This window comes from Micromys minutus (genome assembly GCF_963924665.1).
Source record: "Micromys minutus genome assembly, chromosome: 13".
In the NCBI taxonomy this organism is placed as follows: domain Eukaryota; kingdom Metazoa; phylum Chordata; class Mammalia; order Rodentia; family Muridae; genus Micromys; species Micromys minutus.
In genome coordinates, this window is record NC_137982.1 from 58102189 (window position 1) to 58114266 (window position 12078).

General features: G+C 36.5%; 1 pseudogene across 1 annotated transcript; it reads right to left on the reverse strand.

The window, feature by feature from the left end:
• Window positions 1–362: 362 nt before the first annotated feature.
• LOC308429071 (S-phase kinase-associated protein 2-like) lies at window positions 363–1537 on the reverse strand (annotated as a pseudogene). The gene has a single exon. The product of its transcript is annotated as an S-phase kinase-associated protein 2-like (transcript).
• Window positions 1538–12078: the final 10541 nt, after the last annotated feature.

Below are 12078 nucleotides of genomic sequence, written 5' to 3' on the forward strand. Positions count from 1 at the left end.
AAAGTTATGACAAACACCATGAAGATTGTTAGGCAGGGGTAATTCTTAAAACTTGATTCTAAATAGCCTTAATAAGAAGGGCACTTGGAAGAGTTTGCTTAAATTTTACTTTAAACTTTAAACACTTAAAATTTCCAAAGTCCTAACGCTCAGGACCTTAGGGCCCAGCACTGACAGAATCATCTCCAAAATTTTGAAAAAGTAGCCCTTCTTGGCTGTCCCTCTCAAATGGTTCCTAAACATACATGTAAAGGGACAGCTAAGGTGAAACCAATGTGAAAAGTAACCAAGGTCTCCAGCAAGTGGATTTGCTGCCTGTGTCCCAGAGGAAGAGGAGACACAACAGCCTTGCAGTAGTCACTTCATAAACAACTGGGCTTTTGCAGTTAATCGGCACTTTATACCCCAAATTTCTAAGTTCTTTTTGTTGTCTATTGTTGGCCTTGCAATGGAGGTGAAATAGGTGCAATTAATTTGCAGGCAAGGAAGAGCATCTCTCAGTAGCTTAAGGGTACCCTCTGGTACGATTCCAAAAGCTTACAGTGGTTTTAGTGTGGGGATTTCTCCAAGTTCAAGTAGAGTCTCAGGTATTATATCATAGCACCGGCTGAACTGGAGGTGTTGGAGGTAGTTGAGTTGAAAAATTCTGGAAAGCAGACATTCTTTAGCATGAGTCAAGGCGGACAAGGTTGGGGTGTCATTTAATTAAGGTACAAAGATCTTTTTTCTGGAGGTTCTTCGGGTAGCCACTGAGGTTCAGCTGGATGATGGTGTCCGGTAAATCCTCCACAGCTGCTTGCACATGCTTTTCAGTGAAGTCAAAGCACCCGGAGAGATTGAGTTCATTCAATCTGGAATTTAGCAGAGTAGGCACTGCAGATTCAGAAAATCCAGAGCACCCACAAAGGTTTAGTCGAACCAAGTTTTCATTTTCTGCTAGAGTGTTGACAATGGGATCTGAAAGCTGTGGGCCTTCCAGGCTTAGATTCTGCAGCGTCGAGCTCTCAGAGAATCCCGGAGGTTTTACACATGTGTAAGTGAGTTCGACAGGACCATGTGCTGTATACGGAAAGAACTGAAGCTTTCACCCAGTGGCTGCTCCATAAATGATTATGGGCAGCATAATGCGACCATTCCTTGAGAGAGCAAGCACATAGTTAACATCTGGGTGCTGATTTTACCCTTGAGTTCTAGAAACTGCCAGAGAGATTTGTCCAGTGAGATGTGGTACCACCTCTTGCATATTCCACAGACTCTCAGCAGCTCAGGGAGGCACAAACTGGAAAAGATCCCAAGGAGCAGCTAGTTCATCTGGACCGGAGTGCCAGGAAACACCTGTAAAGTTTTCTCGATTGCGCTTAGGCTGAGGAATGATCACAAAGTCTCTGTCACTCTCTTTGCTCTTTATTCATTTCCTTGGAGGGCTCCGGGAGTAGCTGAGGTTTGACAGCAATCCATGAAGGATATTCTCACTGTCCACCTCTTCCTACTGCAAGGCAGAGACGCCCATGTCTGATAGCAGTTCAGAAATCTTGCTGGAATCTCATCCCCGCATGTAGCAGGTAGTGAGTGACATTGCTACTCAGGTCCAGAACCTCCTGACGGTGCTTCCTATGTATGGTATCTAATGATTAAAGAGTTTTGAATAGTTGAATGAATTGAAGAGCTACATGCCTTCCAGATTCCCATTTTAGGGCATTGCTTAGAGTGATCCCCAGTGCCCCAGCAACCAGACTCGGGAACAAGCAATGTTCTATTTTCATAGCTCAGGCAGAGTTCTGCATCCAGATCTCCTGCTTCCTGCTCTCCCTCAGCTCGCTTCTGACACCCAGTTGCCTACTGGGAATTGTAGTTCCAGGCCTGGCTCAAAGTATGTTCCTTTCCCCCCTTATTTCTTCCACTCTTATTTTGGACTAGATATACTGAATCTAATAAAAGAGAAAGTGGGGGAAAAGCTTAGAACACATAGGCACAAGAGAAATTTTCCTGAACACAATACCAATGGCTTAGGCTATAAGATGAGGAATCCACAAATGGGAGCTCATAAAATAGTAAAACTTCCCTAAGGCAAAGGACACTGTCAATAGGAAAAAAATGGCAACCAACAGACTGGAAAAAGATCTTTACCAATCCTATACCTGATAGAGGGCTAATATCCAATGTATACAAAGAACTTAAGAAGTTAGATTCCAGAGAACTAATTATTAAAATTACTATTTTATTATTATTTATTATTATGTTTTATTATTAATTACAATAAAATTGTTATTAAAAACAAGAAACAAGCATAATGGAGAATTCTAAACTGAGAAAGCTCTAATGGCCAAGAAACACCTAAGGAAATATACAACATCCTTAGTCATCAGGGAAATGCAAATCAATACAACCCTGAGATTCCACCTCACACCAGTAGAATGGCTAAAGTCAAAAACTCAAGTGACAGCAGATGCTGGCAAGGATGTGGAGACAGAGATGAACTTCTCCATTGCTTGTGGGATTGCAAACTGGTACAACCACTCTGGATATCAGTCTGGTGATTCCTCAGAAAATTGTACATAGTACTACCTGAGAACCAAGGTGTAACACTCCTGTGCATATACCCAAAAGATCCTCCAATATGTAATAAAATCATGTACTCCAATATGTTCATAGAAGCCATATTATAATAATAAAAAACTGGAAACATCCTAGAGTCCTTCAGCAGAGGAATGGGGAGAGAAAATCTGGTACATTTATACAATGGAAAACTACTCACCTATTAGAAACAACATATTTATAAAATTCACAGTCAAATTGATGGATCTAGAACATATGATCCTGAGTGATGTAACTCAGTCCCAAAAGAAAACACATAGTATGCACTCACTGATAAGTGGATATTAGGCAACTGGATGGCCTTTCCTTCAGTAACTGCTGCACACCTTTACACACCTTTACTATTTATTTCCTCTTGTGGATATTTTGTTCCCTCTTCTAAGAAGAACTGAAGCATCCACACTTTGGTATTCCAACTTCTTGAGGTTTATGTGGTTTGTGGATTGGTATCTTGGGTATTCCAAGATTTTGGACTAATATCCACTTATCAGTGATTGCATACCATGTGTATTCTTTTGTGATAGTGTTACCTAACTAAGGATATTTTCTACTTCTATTCATTTGCCTAAAAATTTCATGAAGACATTGTTTTTAATAGGTGAGTAGTATTTCAATGTGTAAATTGACCACATTTTCTGTATCCATGTCTCCATTGAAGAACATCTGGGTTCTTTGCAGCTTCTGGGTATTATAAATAAGGCTGCTATGAACTTAGTGGAGCATGTGGCCTTCTTATATGTTGGAATAATAGAGTACTACTCAGCCATCAGAAACAATGACTTTATGAAATTCTTAAGAAAATGGATGCATCTAGAAAATATCATCCTGAGTGAGGTAACCCAGTCACAAAAGAATAGACATAATATGCAATCACTGATAATTGGATACTAACCCTAGAAAGCTCTGAACACCCCAGAAACAATTCACAGAGTATATGAAGTTCAAGAAAAAATAAAGGCCAAAAAAAAAAAAATAGAAAAGAAAGAAAAATGAAAAATCATTACCCTTAATCTTTATATACCAAGAAAACTTTGACTATTTCCAGGTTACATATTGTTTTACATGTACTTTATGCTCATTGTAACTAGTAAGATTTTAATGCATACTATCAAACCTTTAAAAAAATCAAGTACTGACAAAAATGTATTCATATACTTTTATGCAAAAATGCTCTTAACAACTGTACATTTATCTCTGTTTTTTTTAAAAATAAAGTTGTTCAATTAAAAAAATTGTTCTGTAATACAGGTTGAATTTAGGAATGTTGATTTCCCCAGAAGTGGTTTTTTTTTTTTTTTTATTGTTGAGAATAGTTTTTGCTAACCTGGGTATTTTATTATTTCTAATGAATTTTCAAACTGCTCTTTCTAACTCTTTAGGGTTTTTTGTAAGAAGATTAATTTCTTGCTTTTTCTAGGGTGAAGTTTCCTTCTTTGTGGTGGAATTTTTGTACCCATTATCTTTTGTAGGGCTTGATTTGTGGACAGACATTGTGTAAATTTGCTTTTGTCCTGGAATATTTTGGTCTCTCCATCTATGGTAATTGAGAGGTTTGCTGGATAAAGTAACTTGGGCTGGCATTTATGTTCTCTTAGTGTTTGTATGACATCATTGCAGGATATTTTAGCTTTCATTGTCTCTGTTCAAAAGTCTGATGTAATTCTGATTTATCTGCCTTTATTTGTTTCTGTTCTTTTTCTCTTACTGCTTTTAATATTCATTCTTTGTTTTCAACATTTGTTTGTTTTGACTATATGTGTCAGGAAACTTTTTTTTTCTTGTCCAATCTATTTTAGGTTCTGTAGGCTTCTTGTATGTTCATGTTCATATCTTTCCTTAGGAAAAAATATAGAAGTTTTATGACTGCTGATGTTTTTCCTGGTTTTTCAAACTTCATGATTATCTCCTTTCATGACTTCTTAATTGTTTCTATTTCTGTTTTTAATTCCCTCACCTGTTTGGGTGTGCTTTCCTGTAGCTCTTTAAGTAATTTTGTATGTGTGTGTTTCCTCGTAAAGGGCTTCACATTGTTTGTGTGTTTTCTGCTGGTTTTCCTGTAATTATTTAAGTGTTATTCATGTGCTCCTCAAGAATCTCCATCATCATCATTAAGTATGATTTTGCGTCTAAATCTTGTTTTTCTGATCTAAATCTTTTTTTCTGGTGAGTTCGGAAATCTACTATTTGGTGGGGTGGGACAACTGGGTTCTGATGTTGCCAGGTTGTCTTTGTATCCGTTTCTTAGATTCTTGTACTTACCTCTTGCCATCTGGTTATAGGCTGTGAATTCTGATGGCAGTGCCCAGTCCTGATGGAACTGGGCTACTTCTGTCTTTGGGCTGAAAATGTAAGTTCCCAGTCAGCACTGCTACCTGCACCTTGAGAGTTCAGGGCAGCCTATCCTGGGATAGTCAGTGGAAAGGAATTGTGGACTCACCCCTGGGCATAGGAGTAAGTGCCCTCCTGTGGCTCTTCCAGGCACCCAGCAACCTCAGGCAGGTCTCCAGTCCTGATGAAACTGGGTTGGTTTTGGTCTTGGGCCAGAAGTGTCTGTTCAGAAGTTCTTGTCATACAGATCTTTCAATTGCTAGGTTAGAGTTACATCTAGGTATTTTATGGGTTCTCTGGGGGAATTTTTGGGGTCACTTAAGTATACTATCATAGCATCTGCAAATTGTGATATTTTGACTTCTTTCTTTCCAATTTGTATCTAATTGTCTCCACAGTGAGTTATATCTTAATTTTTTGTCATTGAAATCACTATTTTTTAATAGTCTTGTTTATTTTTTTCTAGTGTTTTAAACTTTTCCTACAATTTCATCTGAAGATGTTATGACATTATTCATTCAAATCTGAAGCTAGTCATCTTTTTCTGAAATCTACTGTGCTAGAAAGTTTTCTGTCAACTTCACACAGCATAGAGTCACTGGAGAAGAAAGAACTTCAATTTAGCAAATTCCCTCTTCATAAGAGTGGACTATAGTCAAGCCTCTAGAGCATTTTTTATGGGATATTTTATGTATTTACATTTCAGATGTTATTTCCTTTTCCCACTTTTCCATTCCCCCTTCCCTTGCTTCCATGAAGGTGCTCCCACTCCGATCCACCCACTCCTACTTCATCACCCAGGCATTCCCCTGCACTGGGGAATAAGCCTTCACAGGACCAAAACATTCTCCTAGTGTTGCTAGAAAATACCTTCCTCTGCTACATATGCAGCTGGAGTTTTGGGTCTCTCCATGTATATTCATTGGCTTGTGTTTTAGTCTCTAGGGCATCTTCTCAAGTAGCAATTTTGTATGTGGGCTTATCCCATTGTGAACAAGGTCGCCCTTAGTCCTGGGTTATAGAAGAAAGCAAACTGATCAAGCCATAGTGAGCAAGCCAGAAAGCAGCACTTCTTTATGGCTAATACATCAGCTTGTTGGGGTTGGTCTTATGCTGCTTTGTATTCAAATGCTAAATTATGTATTCCAAGATCTGGTTGCCACTTGACAAGTAAATTCCTCTGTACAGGTTTTGTTGTATGAAACATGTTTTCCATGTTAATTGGTCAACTAAAGCTAAAGTCTGTAATTGGGCAGTAGAGAAAGGAAGGTAGAATATTCTAGGAGGGAGAAAGGAAGTGGAAAAATGAATGTGGAATTTTTTTTCACTAGAAGATATGTTTGGAGATTGAAGTGACTACAGGCCTGGAAAGTATCGATAGCCATATGGCTGGATGGGTCTAGGTGGTCAGGTTAACTTAGATAAGCTAATTTAGAGTCTGCCAGCAAAGGCCTAAGCTTTGAAATATTAAAAGGTCTCTATGTGGTTATTTGGGAAACTAGCTAATTGAGGAATAACTAAAACCATATTAATTTCCAGTATTAATTAATATAAACAGAATATTAATAATTATTTTTATATCAGCTCCAGCATTCAAGTTATTGTGTTGGTCAACTCCTTTAGTGACTTCTTTCAGTGATAATCAGTAATGAGGAAGCAAAGCCAAATAAATGCTTCCCTCCCCTACATTTTTAGGTCATAGGTTTTTACCACAGCAATAGTAACCATAGCTAGGACAAAAACTGGAAACAGAATGTTGTAGTATTGTTGAGACAGACCTGACCTTGTTGTTTTGGCAAGCATTGTAGAATGACTTTGAATACTATTGAAACATTCTGGGTGGAAAAAAAAGCCATTGAGTGTTAAGACTTCAGTCAGGTGTGTTGTAGGGGCTTACAAGATAAGAGTGATGAAAGCAATACAGATGATAAAGAACTGACTTCTGAAGTTTCAGAAGTAAACAAGGCCTGTACTGAGACTTTTGTGTGAAGAGTCTGTAGTATCTGGTCAATTGTAGCTGAATCATTGGTTGTGATTTTCAAGAGACTAGAACCACTAAATTAAAATCTTTGTACTGTTGGAACAATGAAAACTGATGAATCAGCTTTGATTAAGAAATGGTTCCTATGATTGAGAGCAAATCTTCTGAAAAGGTTTTTCTCAGAGTCTATAGAGAAGGTTTAATTCAACAATGTGGCTTCTCTGCCAAGCAATCACATCAAAAAAAAAAAAAAAAAAAAAAAAAAAAAAAAAGACCAGACAAGTATTCAGACATTCCCTGGATTACAGTGTGTTATGTTTGAAAAACAGACATCTTTTATACACACTTTAATTCCTAACAGTTAAATCAAAGTTAGTTATAGAAGCCATATGCCACATTTGAAAGCAAAGTCTAACTGAGTGGTGACCAAAGTAATAAATCAGAGAAAGGTTTGACAGAATAAGGATAAAACTAATAAACACAAAAATAGCACATGAAAGGCAGGCTGCTTAAAAGTAAAAGGAAAGCTTGGAGCAGTGTGGAGGAAGGTGGTGTTTATTGTGTATGTATTGCAGTTTTACTGGGATATCTCTACAAAGACAGGTTACATAGAACATGCTAGGAATGTCTAATGGCTGAGAGACACTTAAAGAAGCAACCATCTTCCAATTAAGAGACTCTAGAGAACTGGGTAATAAGGATGTCTCAAAAATTTGCATGAAAATCACAAAGAAAGACGAAGTAGTCATCCAACGTGCTCCAGGAGAGGGAATTCAGTGAGAAATGAGTGAGAGGAGAAAAGGATGAATAAGATATGTCTGGGGGCATTTTGGGTCACCTTTGGGACTAGCTGGGACTCTGGAATGGAAGAGGCAACAGGCAGTCTGTGGGTGTGAGTATACCTGAGATTAGACCAGTAGAGTATATGGCAGAAATCTTAGAGATAAAATGGAAAGTAGTGTGGGGCAAGGCTGGAACTTGCTGGAGACCAGACAAAGGAGGTCTGTGTGGATCAAACTAGCCGAGGCTCCTACCAGCTGGCGATATGGAGACTGAAATGGCCACCTCTTATAGCCAGAAGGGGCAAAATGTGGAGGGAGAGAGATATCAGTTCTCCCTTTATTTTTTAATACTGTATAAATGCACAGGGGATCAGATGGGGACCGGAAGAGGAGTACCCAGGCATCTCTGGAACTGGCTGGAAAACTTTTCTTTGAACAAAACGTGGAATATGTTCAGAATACCAATGGCATATACATATATAGCATAGATTATTTTGAAAGTGGGCATATGATAAATCAAGGTGGCCATGAGTTAACTTGCAAAGAAACAAAATTTTTTATCCTTGGCCTATGCATGTATGTATGTTATGGTATGTATATACGTATGTAAATTGAAAATCCAGTGTATTGTGGGCAGAAAACATAAGAAGGGAGAAAAATTTATAGAATTCAAATCTGTCAAGGAAAACAGAGAAAGCCTGATGCTATATTCCAGAAATCAACTCTTACTATTCATAGTTCCCTATAAAAAACAATGAAAAAAATATCTTTAATACTCTAAATCAAGAAATCTTCGGATCACCTTGGCTGCTTATCTGACTTTCCTAGTCTCATGAATAAATTTTCTATGGTATCTTGTATTAACATATGATTATAATTTCTTTGAATAAGTTTATGAACACCTTTACTCTACAACTACCTATAAGTACATTTCATTATAATATTTGCCTCTTGGTTAGCCACAACGTAAAAAGTATCTGACAAAGAACACTAATGACAATCACCCTTTTTTATGATTTGAGAGTCCATCAGCATATGCTATGCATCTGTCTCAATTTTTATCGTTTTATTAGCCAAGAAATTCATCAAAGATTTTTTATTTCTTCCTTTTTGTTGAATATTTTCTTTACTTACATTTCACATGTCCCTGTTTGCACTCCAGAATCACCCTATCTCATCTCCTTTCCCTCTACCTCTATGAGAGTGTTCCCTAAGCCACCCACTTCCTTCTATAACTCTGCCCTGACATTCTCATGCACTGGGAAATCTAGCTTTCACGGAACAAAGGGCCTATACTCCCCTTGATGCCCAATAAGGCCATTCTCTGCTCCATATGCTTCTGGAACCATGGATCCCTCCATGTGTACTCTTTGGTTGGTGGTTTAGTCTCTGGGAGTACTGGGGGGTCTGGTTGGTTGGTATTTTTGCTCTTCTTATGGGGTTGAAAACCCCTTTGGCTCCTTCAATACTTTTTCTGACTCCTTCATTGGGGACCTCATTCTCAATCCAATGGTTGTCTGAGACCATCAGCTTCTGTATTTATCAGGCTCTTCCAGAGCCTCTCAGAACACAGCTATATCATTCTGATACATGATGACCACCAGTTGAACCAGCACCATTTGTTGAAAATGCTGACTTTAAAAAAAAAAAAAAAAAAACTGGATGGTTTTGGCTGTTTTTCAAAGATCAAGTGACCGTAGTTGTGTAGATTTATTTCTGTCTTTAATTCTATTTCTTTGATTTACCTGCCTGTGTCTTTTTTAAATACCATTCAGTTTTTTTTTTTTTATCACAATTCTATGTAACACAGCTTGAGGTTGGGAATGGTGATTTCCCCATATAATCTTTTATTGTTGAGAATAGTTTTTGCTATCCTAGATTTTTTTTTGTTATTACAAAACAATGTGCAAATTATTCCTTTGGTCATGCTCATGAATTGGCAGGATTAATATAGTAAAAATGGCCATCTTGCTTATAGCATTTGATAGATTCAATTCAATACTCATCAAAATTTCAACTCAATTCTTCATATAGTTTGATATTTGAATTGGAAAATTCATTTGCAATAACAAAAAAATCCAGGATAGTGAATTCTATTCTCAACAATAAAATATTTTCTTTGTGAGTATATTACCAACATTTCTGTTTTTTTTTTTCTCATAGAGTTATATATTGCTATAGATACCAAAAATTGGAATGAAAAACATACAGTAAAGGTTATCTGGTTCATGCCCTTCTTTTGACTGAACCTTCAAAGTGACAGTATTTTATCAAAGATCACAGTTACAAGTTAAGAATTATGATTCATTCCAATTGCATTGCCCTTAAATGTTAATGAGAACATATCCTTAGGGAATAGTTAAAATGTGCACGGTTTTTGTCTTCCTTTTAGGGAAAATCCGTGGATTATTATATAGTTACATACAACCAGTAAAAATTTAATAACCTTTTTTCACAGATTTTTAAAAATACAGAGATAATCTTAAATTCTATTTCACACACACAGAGAGAGAGAGAGAGAGTGAGAGGGAAAGAATGAGAGAGAGAGAGAGAGGGAGAGAGAGAGAGAGAGAGAGAGAGAGAGAGAGAGAGAGAGAGAGAGAGAGAGAGATGATCATGGTAGAAATGAAAAGAGAGAGGGTGCAAACAGTAAGGTTTTGTTTTTTCCATGATTTAGAAAGAAAGAAGACTTTAATTCAGTAATAATTAAATCAGAGTTACTTTTTTAAATAAAATATGATACTGTAAGGAATACAGCAATTAATAGCTGCATGATAGTCAAAAAGTCCTGTGATATTATAGATCTGTACATAAAATTACACAAGTATGTTATCACATTCCAGTGCTGAAGACCTGATAGCAGCACAGAGGCTTGCTGATGTTGACTACAGATTCAAAGACTGAGAAATATGAAGTTTTATGACCATTGACAATGACAGTCATCAAAACATATTGACAGAGGTTTGAGTAGTTTCTTCTTAGGTAAATGCTGCCTTCTTGCTCTGTCTCCAGTTTACACAGTTTCTATCCCCATTCATTGTGACCTTTTTTTCTCACAGTTATTATTCACATCAACTCTTTTTTTGGTATTCCTCTCCAACTATACCCATGTATGTTTTTCTAGTATTAATTGTCTCTTAATTCAGTGAAATTAACAACCATTAACAACTGTTACATGTACAAAAGTGAGGAATAAAGACAAAGACATATTTAAGTGTCCCCTCAACAGAAAAATTATCACTGCCAGGATGCAAAGCAATAAAATTAAATGCCATCAAATAGTTGTCAATTCAATGGAACAAAATATGGTGGATAACAGTAATTCATTACCCGTATACCTCAGAAGCACATGTGGGGAGAGGAATGACAGATAGAAACAGAAAAAAAAATCAGATTAACTTCCCAAAATTTTACGTAGAATACTTCCTAGTCCCAGTGATTATTATTTTTGCTTTACAAATAAAGTAATGTAATCAGACAAGTAATTTACCAGACAAGTAATGTAATCATTTGAGATATGAGGGAGGGGAATCTGATCAGAATATAATGTATTATAATATTTTAAATGAATTAAGAAAATGCACATATATATATGCACATGTGTGTATGTGTGTGTGAATATTTGCATGATGGCAAATATGTAAGTACAACCTGCTCAGTCATTATTATTATGTATATTATATATTTAACATTGACCAGTTGATATTTCTTAGCCCGTTGGTACTTTTTTTCGTAGGGGAATATATTTCTCCTACTCTCAGACTTTCTTAAAAACCTATAGTTCTTTGTACAGGAATGAGTCCTTGTGGGCTCTCCCTAGTCAATTCTAGCTTGCCAATTGCTGTCTTTGTTCAGCTCATATATAGTCAGTCATATCGGTGAGATATTAAAAGGGTTAACTTCTCTGGCTCTTAAAATTTCTGCAACAAATGAATAGATGCTACAACCAATCAAAATAAAGAATTATCAGGTCCAGTTATGAGGGTTATATATGTACTACTAAATCTACTACTACAGAGGTCATTGTGGAAAGTAAGCAGATATAAGGTAAAAGCTACTTTACTGTTTAGATTTATTACCTTTACATAAAACAGAAATTAATAGCAGCCATCCATATAGATCACCATTTGCAAAGATTAATAGATACTTCAGAGAGTATTCTAAAATACATAAATTGTATTGTAGTAGTTATTTAATTTCTTCTATTCCGATACAATTACTTCTTAAAATGAAAATGTAACTTGACATGAAAGGTGTCCAAAACAGTTTCTCATTTTTAGGTTTAGTGAATATATGTAATTAACTAAACAACACGTGTGACACTAGTGACTCTTTTTACTGTGTGCTACATAATCTCCAAGCATTATGTAACTATAAACATTTATATTAAAC